The sequence below is a fragment of the Bombina bombina genome, chromosome 7, assembly GCF_027579735.1.
Source record: "Bombina bombina isolate aBomBom1 chromosome 7, aBomBom1.pri, whole genome shotgun sequence".
NCBI lineage: Eukaryota > Metazoa > Chordata > Amphibia > Anura > Bombinatoridae > Bombina > Bombina bombina.
Genome location: NC_069505.1, coordinates 417,771,489 through 417,784,210, shown reverse-complemented (window position 1 = coordinate 417,784,210; position 12,722 = coordinate 417,771,489).

Here is a 12,722-nt window from a genome sequence, read left to right as displayed (position 1 = left end):
GTCGGACAGACAATGAAAAATCATTCCCTATGGGTGAAATGTTCCAGGAAAAAATATACGTGGCTGCAATATTTCATGCCTTAGGCAGCCATATAGGCTTGGATTGTTATTCAAAAAGCAAGCAAGAATACAAACGCTTGGATTCGAGCTGCAAATCTTCTCCACCTACTTCCTAACGTGCATTATTGCAATCAATAGAGGAAATAGCGCCAGACAGCAAGTACTTCTATATACCTCATACGTCATTTTATTTCTTATTCAATTCAAGATTTCATCTGTTTTGTCTCTTGGCACACACAGGACCCCTTAAAGTGAATGTAAATTTTAATGCTACAGTGCCCGGTTTTTAAAAATTTGATTAAAAACAGGGGCACTTTAATTCATCAAAATTTACATTTCACTCCAAGTTGTGAAAAAAAAACTTACCTTTTAAACTTGACAGCCGCTCCAGCTTCCTCCGGTCGATGCAAGCCATTTCTGACGTCAGAAATGATGGATAGGTCATCCTCCAATCACGGCTTCCCTCCCGGGGGAATCAGTGTCTGATTCAACGCCGTGATTGGAGGAAGCCGGATTCCTCATTTTAGACCCAGGAAGAGGCTTTGTGACGACTGGAGGAAGCTGGAGCTGCTGTGAAGATTAAAAAAAAGTTTTTTTTTCTCAACAGGAGTGAAATGTAAATTTTGATGAATTAAAGTGCCCCTGTTTTTATTTGAATTTTTAAAAACCGGGCACTTTAGAATCAAAATTTACATTCACTTTAAAGGGATATAAACACAAAAATGCTCTTCTGTGATTCAGACAGAGAATACCATTTTAAAAAAGTTTCCAATTTACTTCTATTGTCAAATTTGCTTTGTTCTCATGATATTCTGTGTTGAAGAGATACCTAGTTAGTCGCATGGAGCACCACATAACAGGAAATAGCGCTGCAATCTAGTGCTCCTGCTTATGGATAACATTTTTGCAAAACTGCTGCCATATAGTGCTCAAGACATGTGCATGCTCCTGAGATTACCTCCCTACTTTTCAACAAAAGATGCCAAGAGAATGAAGAAAATTTGATAATAGAAGTAAATTAGTAAGTTGTTTAAAATAACATTCTCTATCTGAATCACAAAAGAAAAATTGTGAGTTTCATATCCCTTTAAGTTTCAGGGGAAAGAATTTACAGAAAATTAGAAAAAAATGTTTTAAAACTTGCAGCAATTTGCATGAATATACAATGCGCAGTAAAGCAAACCTGCGGTGAGTCTTTTTGACTAGAGGTCATAGTCTCACATCGCTAGTAGGTACGGCTTACTGTGTGTCGCCAGCCGGTCTTCACCTTGCCATGCTCTGGCTGGTGTGTATACAATTACACACTAATATATGCAGACAAGAATATTCCCATTCAACACAATCGGTACACACAGCTGCAGTCCTAGGGGTAGATTTATCAAGGATGCTAAAATCTACCCCCGGTAAGATCGCTGCTCCTTATCTCATCATTCCTTATCTCATCATTCCTTATCTCATCATTCCGATTGGCCGTGAATATGCAGGGGGCGTCACTTCACAGGCTACAGCAGATCATGTCTGCCCGACATTTGATAAATCTACCCCCTAGTATACACAGACCCTCTATGTGTGTGCGTATTGTATAGCTGTTTTATGTGACTGTGTGTGAGAGTGTATCTGTATCTGTGTGTAGGTTTTACTATGTGTGTGTGTCTGTGTGTTAGGTTGTTGTATAGCTGTTTTATGTGACTGTGTATGAGAGTGTATCTGTGTCTGTGTGTAGGTTTTCGTATGTGTGTGTGTGTGTGTGTTAGGTTGTTGTATAGCTGTTTTATGACTGTGTATGAGAGTCTATCTGTGTGTAGGTTTTATTATGTCTGTGTGCATTACGTTGTTGTATAGCTGTTTTATGTGACTGTGTGTGAGAGTGTATCTGTATCTGTGTGTAGGTTTTACTATGTGTGTGTGTGTGTGTGTGTGTGTGTTAGGTTGTTGTATAGCTGTTTTATGTGACTGTGTATGAGAGTGTATCTGTGTCTGTGTGTAGGTTTGCTTATGTGTGTGTGTGTGTGTTAGGTTGTTGTATAGCTGTTTTATATGACTGTGTATGAGAGTCTATCTGTGTGTAGGTTTTATTATGTCTGTGTGCATTACGTTGTTGTATAGCTGTTTTATGTGACTGTGTATGAGAGTGTATTTGTGTCTGTGTGTAGGTTTTCCTTTGTGTGTGTGTGTTAGGTTGTTGTATAGCTGTTTTATGTGACTGTGTATGAGAGTGTATCTGTGTCTGTAGGTTTTACTATGTGTGTGTGTGTGTGTTTGTTAGGTTGTTGTATAGCTGTTTTATGTGACTGTGTATGAGAGTGTACCTGTGTGTAGGTTTTACTATGTATGTGTGTGTGTGTTTTAGGTTGTTGTATAGCTGTTTTATGTGACTATGTATAAGAGTGTATCTGTGTCTAGGTTTTACTATGTGTGTGTGTTAGGTTATTGTATAGCTGTTTTATGTGACTGTGTATGAGAGTGTATCTGTGTCTGTGTGTAGGTTTTACTGTGTGTGTGTGTTAGGTTGTTGTAAAGATGTTTTATGTGACTGTGTATGAGAGTGTGTATGTTTGTAGGTTTTACTATGTGTGTGTGTGTGTGTTAGGTTATTGTATAGCTGTTTTATGTGACTGTGTATGAGAGTGTATCTGTGTGTAGGTTTTACTGTGTGTGTTAGGTTGTTGTATAGCTGTTTTATGTGACTGTGTATGAGAGTGTGTATGTGTGTAGGTTTTACTATGTGTGTGTGTTAGGTTATTGTATAGCTGTTTTATGTGACTGTGTATGAGAGTGTATCTGTGTGTAGGTTTTACTATGTGTGTGTGTTAGGTTGTTGTATTAGCTGTTTTATGTGACTGTGTATGAGAGTCTATCTGTGTGTAGGTTTTATTATGTGTGTGTGTGTTAGATTGTTGTATAGCTGTTATATGTGACTGTGTATGAGAGTGTATCTGTGTCTGTGTGTAGGTTTTACTATGTGTGTGTGTGTGTTAGGTTGTTGTATAGCTGTTTTATGTGACTGTGTATGAGAGTGTATCTGTGTATGTGTGTAGGTTTTACTATGTGTGTTTGTTTGTTAGGTTGTTGTATAGCTATTTTATGTGACTGTGTATGAGAGTGTATCTGTGTGTAGGTTTTACTATGTGTGTGTGTGTGTGGTTTGGGTTGTTGTATAACTGTTTTATGTGACTGTGTATGAGAGTGTATCTGTGTCTGTAGGTTTTACTATGTGTGTGTGTGTGCATTAGGTTATTGTATAGCTGTTATGTGTGACTTTGTATAAGAGTGTATCTGTGTCTGTATGTAGGTTTTACTATGTGTGTGTGTTAGGTTATTGTATAGCTGTTTTATGTGACTGTGTATGAGAGTGAAACTGTGTGTACGTTTTACTATGTGTGTGTGTTTTAGGTTGTTGTATAGCTGTTTTATGCAACTGTGTATGAGATTGTATCTGTGTCTGTGTGTAGGTTTTACTATGCGTGTGTGTGTGTGTTAGGTTATTGTATAGCTGATTTATGTGACTGTGTATGAGAGTGTATCTGTGTCTGTGTGTAGGTTTTACTATGTGTGTGTAAGTGTTAGGTTGTTGTATAGCTGTTTTATGTGACTATGTATGAGAGTGAATCTGTGTCTGTAGGTTTTACTATGTGTGCATCTTAGGTTGCTGTACAGCTGTTTTATGTGACTGTGGGGCCTATATATCAAGCTCCGAATGGAGCTTGACGCCCCGTGTTTCTGGCGAGACCGCTGCTCCATAACCCTGTCCGCCTGCTCTGATGAGGCGGACAGGAATCGCCGGAATTCAACCCGATCAAGTACGATCGGATTCATTGACACCCCTGCTGGCGGCCGATTGGCTGCGAGTCTGCAAGGGGTGGCGTTGCACCAGCAGCTCACAAGAGCTGCTGGTGCAATGCTGAATATGGAGAGCGTATTGCTCTCGGCATTCAGTGATGTCTGTCGGAACTGATCCACACTGTCGGATCAGGTCCGACAGACATTTCATAAATAGGCCTCTGTGTATGAGAGTCTATCTGTATCTGTGTGCAGGTTTTACTATGTGTGTGTGTGTGTGTTAGGTTGCTGTATAGCTGTTTTATGTGACTGTGTATGAGAGTGTATCTGTGTCTGTGTGTAGGTTTTACTATGTGTGTGTGTTAGGTTGTTGTATAGCTGTTTTATGGGACTGTGTATGAGAGTGTATCTGTGTCTGTGTGTAGGTTTTACTATATGTGTGTGTTAGGTTGTTGTATAGCTGTTTTATGTGACTGTGTATGAGAGTGTATATGTGTCTGTGTGTAGGTTTTACTATGTGTGTGTGTGTGTTTTAGGTTGTTGTATAGCTGTTTTATGTGACTGTATGAGAGTGTATCTCTGTCTGTGTGTAGGTTTAACTATGTGTGTGTGTGTTAGGTTGTTGTATAGCTGTTTTATGTGACTGTGTATGACAGTGTATCTGTGTCTGTGTGTAGGTTTTACTATGTGTGTGTGTGTGTGTGTTAGGTTGTTGTATAGCTGTTTTATGTGACTGTGTATGTAAGTGTATCTGTGTCTGTGTGTAGGTTTACTATTTGTGTGTGTTAGGTTGTTGTATAGCTGTTTTATGTGATTGTGTATGAGAGTGTATCTGTCTCTGTGGGTTTTACTATGTGTGTCTGTGTGTGTGTTAGGTTGTTGTATAAATGTTTTATGTGACTGTATAAAAGTGTATCTGTGTGTAGGTTTTACTCTGTGCGTATGTGACTGTATAAAAGTGTATCTGTGTGTAGGTTTTACTCTCTGTGTGTGTGTTGGATTGTTGTATAGCTGTTTTATGTGACTGTGTATGAGAGTGTATCTGTGTCTGTGTGTAGGTTTTCCTATGTGTGTGTGTGTTAGGTTGTTGTATAGCTGTTTTATGTGACTGTGTATGAGAGTGTATCTGTGTCTGTAGGTTTTACTTTGTGTGTGTGTGTTTGTAGGTTGTTGTATAGCTGTTTTATGTGACTGTGTATGAGAGTGTATCAGTGTGTAGGTTTTACTATGTGTGTGTATGTTTTAGGTTGTTGTATAGCTGTTTTATGTGACTGTGTATGACAGTGTATCCATGTCTGTATGTAGGTTTTACTATGTATGTGTGTGTGTGTGTGTTAGGTTGTTGTATAGCTGTTTTATGTGACTGTGTATGAGAGTGTGTCTGTGTGTAGGTTTTACTATGTGTGTGTTAGGTTGTTGTATAGCTGTTTTATGTGACTGTGTATGAGAGTGTATCTGTGTGTAGGTTTTACTATGTGTGTTAGGTTGTTGTATAGCTGTTTTATGTGACTGTTTATGAGAGTGTATCTGTGTCTGTAGGTTTTACTATGTGTGTGTATGTGTTTGGTTGTTGTATAGCTGTTTTATGTGACTGTGTATGAGAGAGTGTGTCTGTGTGTAGGTTTTATTATGTGTGTATTAGGTTGTTGTATAGCTGTTTTATGTGACTGTGTATGAGAGTGTATCTGTGTCTGTAGGTTTTACTGTGTATGTGTGTTAGGTTGTTGTATAGATGTTTTATGCGACTGTGTATGAGAGTGTATCTGTGTCTGTGTGCAGGTTTTACTATTTGTGTGTGTTAGGTTGTTGTTTAGCTGTTTTATGTGACTGTGTATGAGAGTGTATCTTTGTCTGTAGGTTTAACTATGTGTGTGTGTGTGTGTGTGTGTGTGTGTTAGGTTGTTGTATACCTGTTTTATGTGACTGTGTATGAGAGTGTATATGTGTCTGTAGGTTTTACTATGTGTGTGTATGTGTTTGGTTGTTGCATAGCTGTTTTATGTGACTGTGTATGAGAGTGTTTCTGTGTGTAGGTTTTACTATGTGTGTATTAGGTTGTTGTATAGCTGTTTTATGTGACTGTGTATGAGAGTGTATCTGTGTCTGTAGGTTTTACTATGTGTGTGTGTGTTAGGTTGTTGTATAGCTGTTTTATGTGACTGTGTATGAGAGTGTATCTGTGTCTGTGTGTAGGTTTTACTATTTGTGTGTGTTAGGTTGTTGTTTAGCTGTTTTATGTGACTGTGTATGAGAGTGTATCTTTGTCTGTAGGTTTAACTATATGTGTGTGTGTGTGTGTGTTAGGTTGTTGTATACCTGTTTTATTTGACTGTGCATGAGAGTGTATCTGTGTGTAGGTTTTACTATGTGTGTGTTAGATTGTTGTATAGCTGTTTTATGTGACTGTGTATGAGAGTGTATCTGTATCTGTAGGCTTTACTATGTGTGTGTGTGTTTGTTAGGTTGTTGTATAGCTGTTTTATGTGACTGTGTATGAGAGTATATCTGTGTCTGCACATTTTACTATGTGTGTGTGCGCGTGTGTTTGTTAGGTTGTTGTATAGCTGTTTTATGTGACTGTGTATGAGAGTGTGTCTGTAGGTTTTACTATTTGTGTGTATGTGTTAGGTTGTTGTATAGCTGTTTTATGTGACTGTGTATGAGAGTGTATCTGTGTCTGTGTGTAGGGTTTACTATGTGTGTGTTAGGTTGTTGTATAGCTGGTTTATGTGACTGTGTATGAGAGTGTATCTGTGTCTGTAGGTTTTACTATGTGTGTGTGTGTGTTAGGTTGTTGTATAGCTGTTTTATGTGACTGTGTATGACAGTGTATCCGCGTCTGTAGGTTTTACTATGTGTGTATGTGCATTAGGTTATTGTATAGCTGTTATATGTAACTTTGTATGAGAGTGTATCTGTATGTAGGTTTTACTATGCGTGTGTGTGTTAGGTTGTTGTATAGCTGTTTTATGTGACTGTGTATGAGAGTGTGTCTGTAGGTTTTACTATTTGTGTGTATGTGTTAGGTTGTTGTATAGCTGGTTTATGTGACTGTGTATGAGAGTGTATCTGTGTCTGTAGGTTTTACTATGTGTGTGTGTGTTAGGTTATTGTATAGCTGGTTTATGTGACTGTGTATGAGAGTGTGTCTGTGTGTAGGTTTTTACTATGTGTGTTAGGTTGTTGTATAGCTGTTTTATGTGACTGTGTATGATAGTGTATCTGTGTCTGTGTGTAGGTTTTACTATGTGTGTGTGTTAGATTGTTGTATAGCTGTTTTATGTGACTATGTATGACAGTGTATCCGCGTCTGTAGGTTTTACTATGTGTGTATGTGCATTAGGTTATTGTATAGCTGTTATATGTGACTTTGTATGAGAGTGTATCTGTATGTAGGTTTTACTATGCGTGTGTGTGTGTTAGGTTGTTGTATAGCTTTTTTATGTCACTGTGTATGAGAGTGTGTCTGTAGGTTTTACTATTTGTGTGTATGTGTTAGGTTGTTGTATAGCTGTTTTATGTTACTGTGTATGAGAGTGTATCTGTGTCTGTGTGTAGGGTTTACTATGTGTGTGTTAGGTTGTTGTATAGCTGGTTTATGTGACTGTGTATGAGAGTGTATCTGTGTCTGTAGGTTTTACTGTGTGTGTGTGTGTTAGGTTGTTGTATAGCTGTTTTATGTGACTGTGTATGACAGTGTATCCGCGTCTGTAGGTTTTACTATGTGTGTATGTGCATAAGGTTATTGTATAGCTGTTATATGTGACTTTGTATGAGAGTGTATCTGTATGTAGGTTTTACTATGCGTGTGTGTGTGTGTGTTAGGTTGTTGTATAGCTGTTTTATGTGACTGTGTATGAGAGTGTGTCTGTAGGGTTTACTATGTGTGTGTTAGGTTGTTGTATAGCTGGTTTATGTGACTGTGTATGAGAGTGTATCTGTGTCTGTAGGTTTTACTATGTGTGTGTGTGTGTGTGTGTTAGGTTATTGTATAGCTGTTTTATGTGACTGTGTATGAGAGTGTGTCTATGTGTAGGTTTTTACTATGTGTGTTAGGTTGTTGTATAGCTGTTTTATGTGAATGTGTATGATAGTGTATCTGTGTCTGTGTGTAGGTTTAACTATGTGTGTGTTAGATTGTTGTATAGCTGTTTTATGTGACTGTGTATGAGAGTGTATCTGTGTCTGTAGATTTTACTATGTGTGTGTGTGTTTGTTAGGTTGTTGTATAGCTGTTTTATGTGACTGTGTATGAGAGTGTATCTTTGTCTGTAGGTTTTACTTTTTGTGTCTGTGTGTGTGTTAGGTTGTTGTATAGCTGTTTTATGTGACTGTGTATAAGAGTGTATCTGTGTGTAGGTTTTACTATGTGTTTGTGTGTTTGTTAGGTTGTTGTATAGCTGTTTTATGTGACTGTGTATGAGAGTGTATCTGTGTGTAGATTTTACTATGTGTGTGTGTGTTTGTTAGGTTGTTGTATAGCTGTTTTATGTGACTGTGTATAAGAGTGTATCTGTGTGTAGGTTTTACTATGTGTGTGTGTGTTAGGTTGTTGTATAGCTGTTTTATGTGACTATGTATGAGAGTGTATCTGTGTCTGTAGGTTTTACTATGTGTGCATCTTAGGTTGTTTTATGTGACTGTGGGGCCTATCTATCAAGCTCCGAATGGAGCTTGACGCCCCGTGTTTCTGGCAAGACCGCTGCTCCATAACCCTGTCCGCCTGCTCTGATGACAGTGTATCCGTGCCTGTAGGTTTTACTATGTGTGTGTGTGCATTAGGTTGTTGTATAGCTGTTTTATGTGACTGTGTATGAGAGTGTGTCTGTGTGTAGGTTTTACTACGTGTGTGTGTTAGGTTGTTGTATAGCTGTTTTATGTGACTGTGTAGGAGAGTGTATCTGTGTCTGTGTGTAGGTTTTACTATGTGTGTGTGTTAAATTGTTGTATAGCTGTTTTATGTGACTATGTATGAGAGTGTATCTGTGTCTGTAGGTTTTACTATGTGTGTGTCTTAGGTTGTTGTATAACTGTTTTATGTGACTGTGTATGACAGTATATCTGTGTGTAGGTTTTACTATGTGTGTTTGTGTGTTAGGTTGTTGTATAGCTGTTTTATGTGACTGTGTATGAGAGTGTATCTGTGTCTGTGTGTAGGTTTTACTATGTGTGTGTGTTAGGTTGTTGTATAGCTGTTTTATGTGACTGTGTATGAGAGTGTATCTGTGTAGGTTTTACTATGTGTGTGTGTGTTAGGTTGTTGTATAGCTGTTTTATGTGACTGTGTATGAGAGTGTATCTGTGTAGGTTTTACTATGTGTGTGTGTTAGGTTGTTGTATACCTGTTTTGTGTGACTGTGTATGAGTGTACCTGTGTCTGTGTGTAGGTTTTACTATGTGTGTGTGTTTGTTAGGTTGTTGTATACCTGTTTTATGTGACTGTGTATGAGAGTGTGTCTGTGTGTAGATTTTACTATGTGTGTGTGTGTGTTAGGTTGTTGTATAGCTATTTATGTGACAGTGTATGAGAGTGTATCCGTGTCTGTAGGTTTTACTATGTGTGTGTGTGTGTGTGTTAGGTTGTTGTATACCTGTTTTATGTGACTGTGTATGAGTGTCTGTGTGTAGATTTTACTATGTGTGTGTGTGTGTTAGGTTGTTGTATAGCTATTTATGTGACTGTGTATGAGAGTGTATCTGTGTCTGTAGGTTTTACTATGTGTGTGTGTGTGTGTGTTAGGTTGTTGTATACCTGTTTTATGTGACTGTGTATGAGTGTCTGTGTGTAGATTTTACTATGTGTGTGTGTGTGTGTGTTAGGTTGTTGTATACCTGTTTTATGTGACTGTGTATGAGTGTCTGTGTGTAGGTTTTACTATGTGTGTGTGTGTGTGTGTTAGGTTGTTGTATACCTGTTTTATGTGACTGTGTATGAGAGTGTATCTGTGTCTGTAGGTTTTACTATGTGTGTGTGTGTGTGTTAGGTTGTTGTATACCTGTTTTATGTGACTGTGTATGAGTGTCTGTGTGTAGATTTTACTATGTGTGTGTGTGTGTTAGGTTGTTGTATAGCTGTTTATGTGACAGTGTATGAGAGTGTATCCGTGTCTGTAGGTTTTACTATGTGTGTATGTGCATTAGGTTATTGTATAGCTGTTATATGTAACTTTGTATGAGAGTGTATCTGTATGTAGGTTTTACTATGCGTGTGTGTGTTAGGTTGTTGTATAGCTGTTTTATGTGACTGTGTATGAGAGTGTGTCTGTAGGTTTTACTATTTGTGTGTATGTGTTAGGTTGTTGTATAGCTGGTTTATGTGACTGTGTATGAGAGTGTATCTGTGTCTGTAGGTTTTACTATGTGTGTGTGTGTTAGGTTATTGTATAGCTGGTTTATGTGACTGTGTATGAGAGTGTGTCTGTGTGTAGGTTTTTACTATGTGTGTTAGGTTGTTGTATAGCTGTTTTATGTGACTGTGTATGATAGTGTATCTGTGTCTGTGTGTAGGTTTTACTATGTGTGTGTGTTAGATTGTTGTATAGCTGTTTTATGTGACTATGTATGACAGTGTATCCGCGTCTGTAGGTTTTACTATGTGTGTATGTGCATTAGGTTATTGTATAGCTGTTATATGTGACTTTGTATGAGAGTGTATCTGTATGTAGGTTTTACTATGCGTGTGTGTGTGTTAGGTTGTTGTATAGCTTTTTTATGTCACTGTGTATGAGAGTGTGTCTGTAGGTTTTACTATTTGTGTGTATGTGTTAGGTTGTTGTATAGCTGTTTTATGTTACTGTGTATGAGAGTGTATCTGTGTCTGTGTGTAGGGTTTACTATGTGTGTGTTAGGTTGTTGTATAGCTGGTTTATGTGACTGTGTATGAGAGTGTATCTGTGTCTGTAGGTTTTACTGTGTGTGTGTGTGTTAGGTTGTTGTATAGCTGTTTTATGTGACTGTGTATGACAGTGTATCCGCGTCTGTAGGTTTTACTATGTGTGTATGTGCATAAGGTTATTGTATAGCTGTTATATGTGACTTTGTATGAGAGTGTATCTGTATGTAGGTTTTACTATGCGTGTGTGTGTGTGTGTTAGGTTGTTGTATAGCTGTTTTATGTGACTGTGTATGAGAGTGTGTCTGTAGGGTTTACTATGTGTGTGTTAGGTTGTTGTATAGCTGGTTTATGTGACTGTGTATGAGAGTGTATCTGTGTCTGTAGGTTTTACTATGTGTGTGTGTGTGTGTGTGTTAGGTTATTGTATAGCTGTTTTATGTGACTGTGTATGAGAGTGTGTCTATGTGTAGGTTTTTACTATGTGTGTTAGGTTGTTGTATAGCTGTTTTATGTGAATGTGTATGATAGTGTATCTGTGTCTGTGTGTAGGTTTAACTATGTGTGTGTTAGATTGTTGTATAGCTGTTTTATGTGACTGTGTATGAGAGTGTATCTGTGTCTGTAGATTTTACTATGTGTGTGTGTGTTTGTTAGGTTGTTGTATAGCTGTTTTATGTGACTGTGTATGAGAGTGTATCTTTGTCTGTAGGTTTTACTTTTTGTGTCTGTGTGTGTGTTAGGTTGTTGTATAGCTGTTTTATGTGACTGTGTATAAGAGTGTATCTGTGTGTAGGTTTTACTATGTGTTTGTGTGTTTGTTAGGTTGTTGTATAGCTGTTTTATGTGACTGTGTATGAGAGTGTATCTGTGTGTAGATTTTACTATGTGTGTGTGTGTTTGTTAGGTTGTTGTATAGCTGTTTTATGTGACTGTGTATAAGAGTGTATCTGTGTGTAGGTTTTACTATGTGTGTGTGTGTTAGGTTGTTGTATAGCTGTTTTATGTGACTATGTATGAGAGTGTATCTGTGTCTGTAGGTTTTACTATGTGTGCATCTTAGGTTGTTTTATGTGACTGTGGGGCCTATCTATCAAGCTCCGAATGGAGCTTGACGCCCCGTGTTTCTGGCAAGACCGCTGCTCCATAACCCTGTCCGCCTGCTCTGATGACAGTGTATCCGTGCCTGTAGGTTTTACTATGTGTGTGTGTGCATTAGGTTGTTGTATAGCTGTTTTATGTGACTGTGTATGAGAGTGTGTCTGTGTGTAGGTTTTACTACGTGTGTGTGTTAGGTTGTTGTATAGCTGTTTTATGTGACTGTGTAGGAGAGTGTATCTGTGTCTGTGTGTAGGTTTTACTATGTGTGTGTGTTAAATTGTTGTATAGCTGTTTTATGTGACTATGTATGAGAGTGTATCTGTGTCTGTAGGTTTTACTATGTGTGTGTCTTAGGTTGTTGTATAACTGTTTTATGTGACTGTGTATGACAGTATATCTGTGTGTAGGTTTTACTATGTGTGTTTGTGTGTTAGGTTGTTGTATAGCTGTTTTATGTGACTGTGTATGAGAGTGTATCTGTGTCTGTGTGTAGGTTTTACTATGTGTGTGTGTTAGGTTGTTGTATAGCTGTTTTATGTGACTGTGTATGAGAGTGTATCTGTGTAGGTTTTACTATGTGTGTGTGTGTTAGGTTGTTGTATAGCTGTTTTATGTGACTGTGTATGAGAGTGTATCTGTGTAGGTTTTACTATGTGTGTGTGTTAGGTTGTTGTATACCTGTTTTGTGTGACTGTGTATGAGTGTACCTGTGTCTGTGTGTAGGTTTTACTATGTGTGTGTGTTTGTTAGGTTGTTGTATACCTGTTTTATGTGACTGTGTATGAGAGTGTGTCTGTGTGTAGATTTTACTATGTGTGTGTGTGTGTTAGGTTGTTGTATAGCTATTTATGTGACAGTGTATGAGAGTGTATCCGTGTCTGTAGGTTTTACTATGTGTGTGTGTGTGTGTGTTAGGTTGTTGTATACCTGTTTTATGTGACTGTGTATG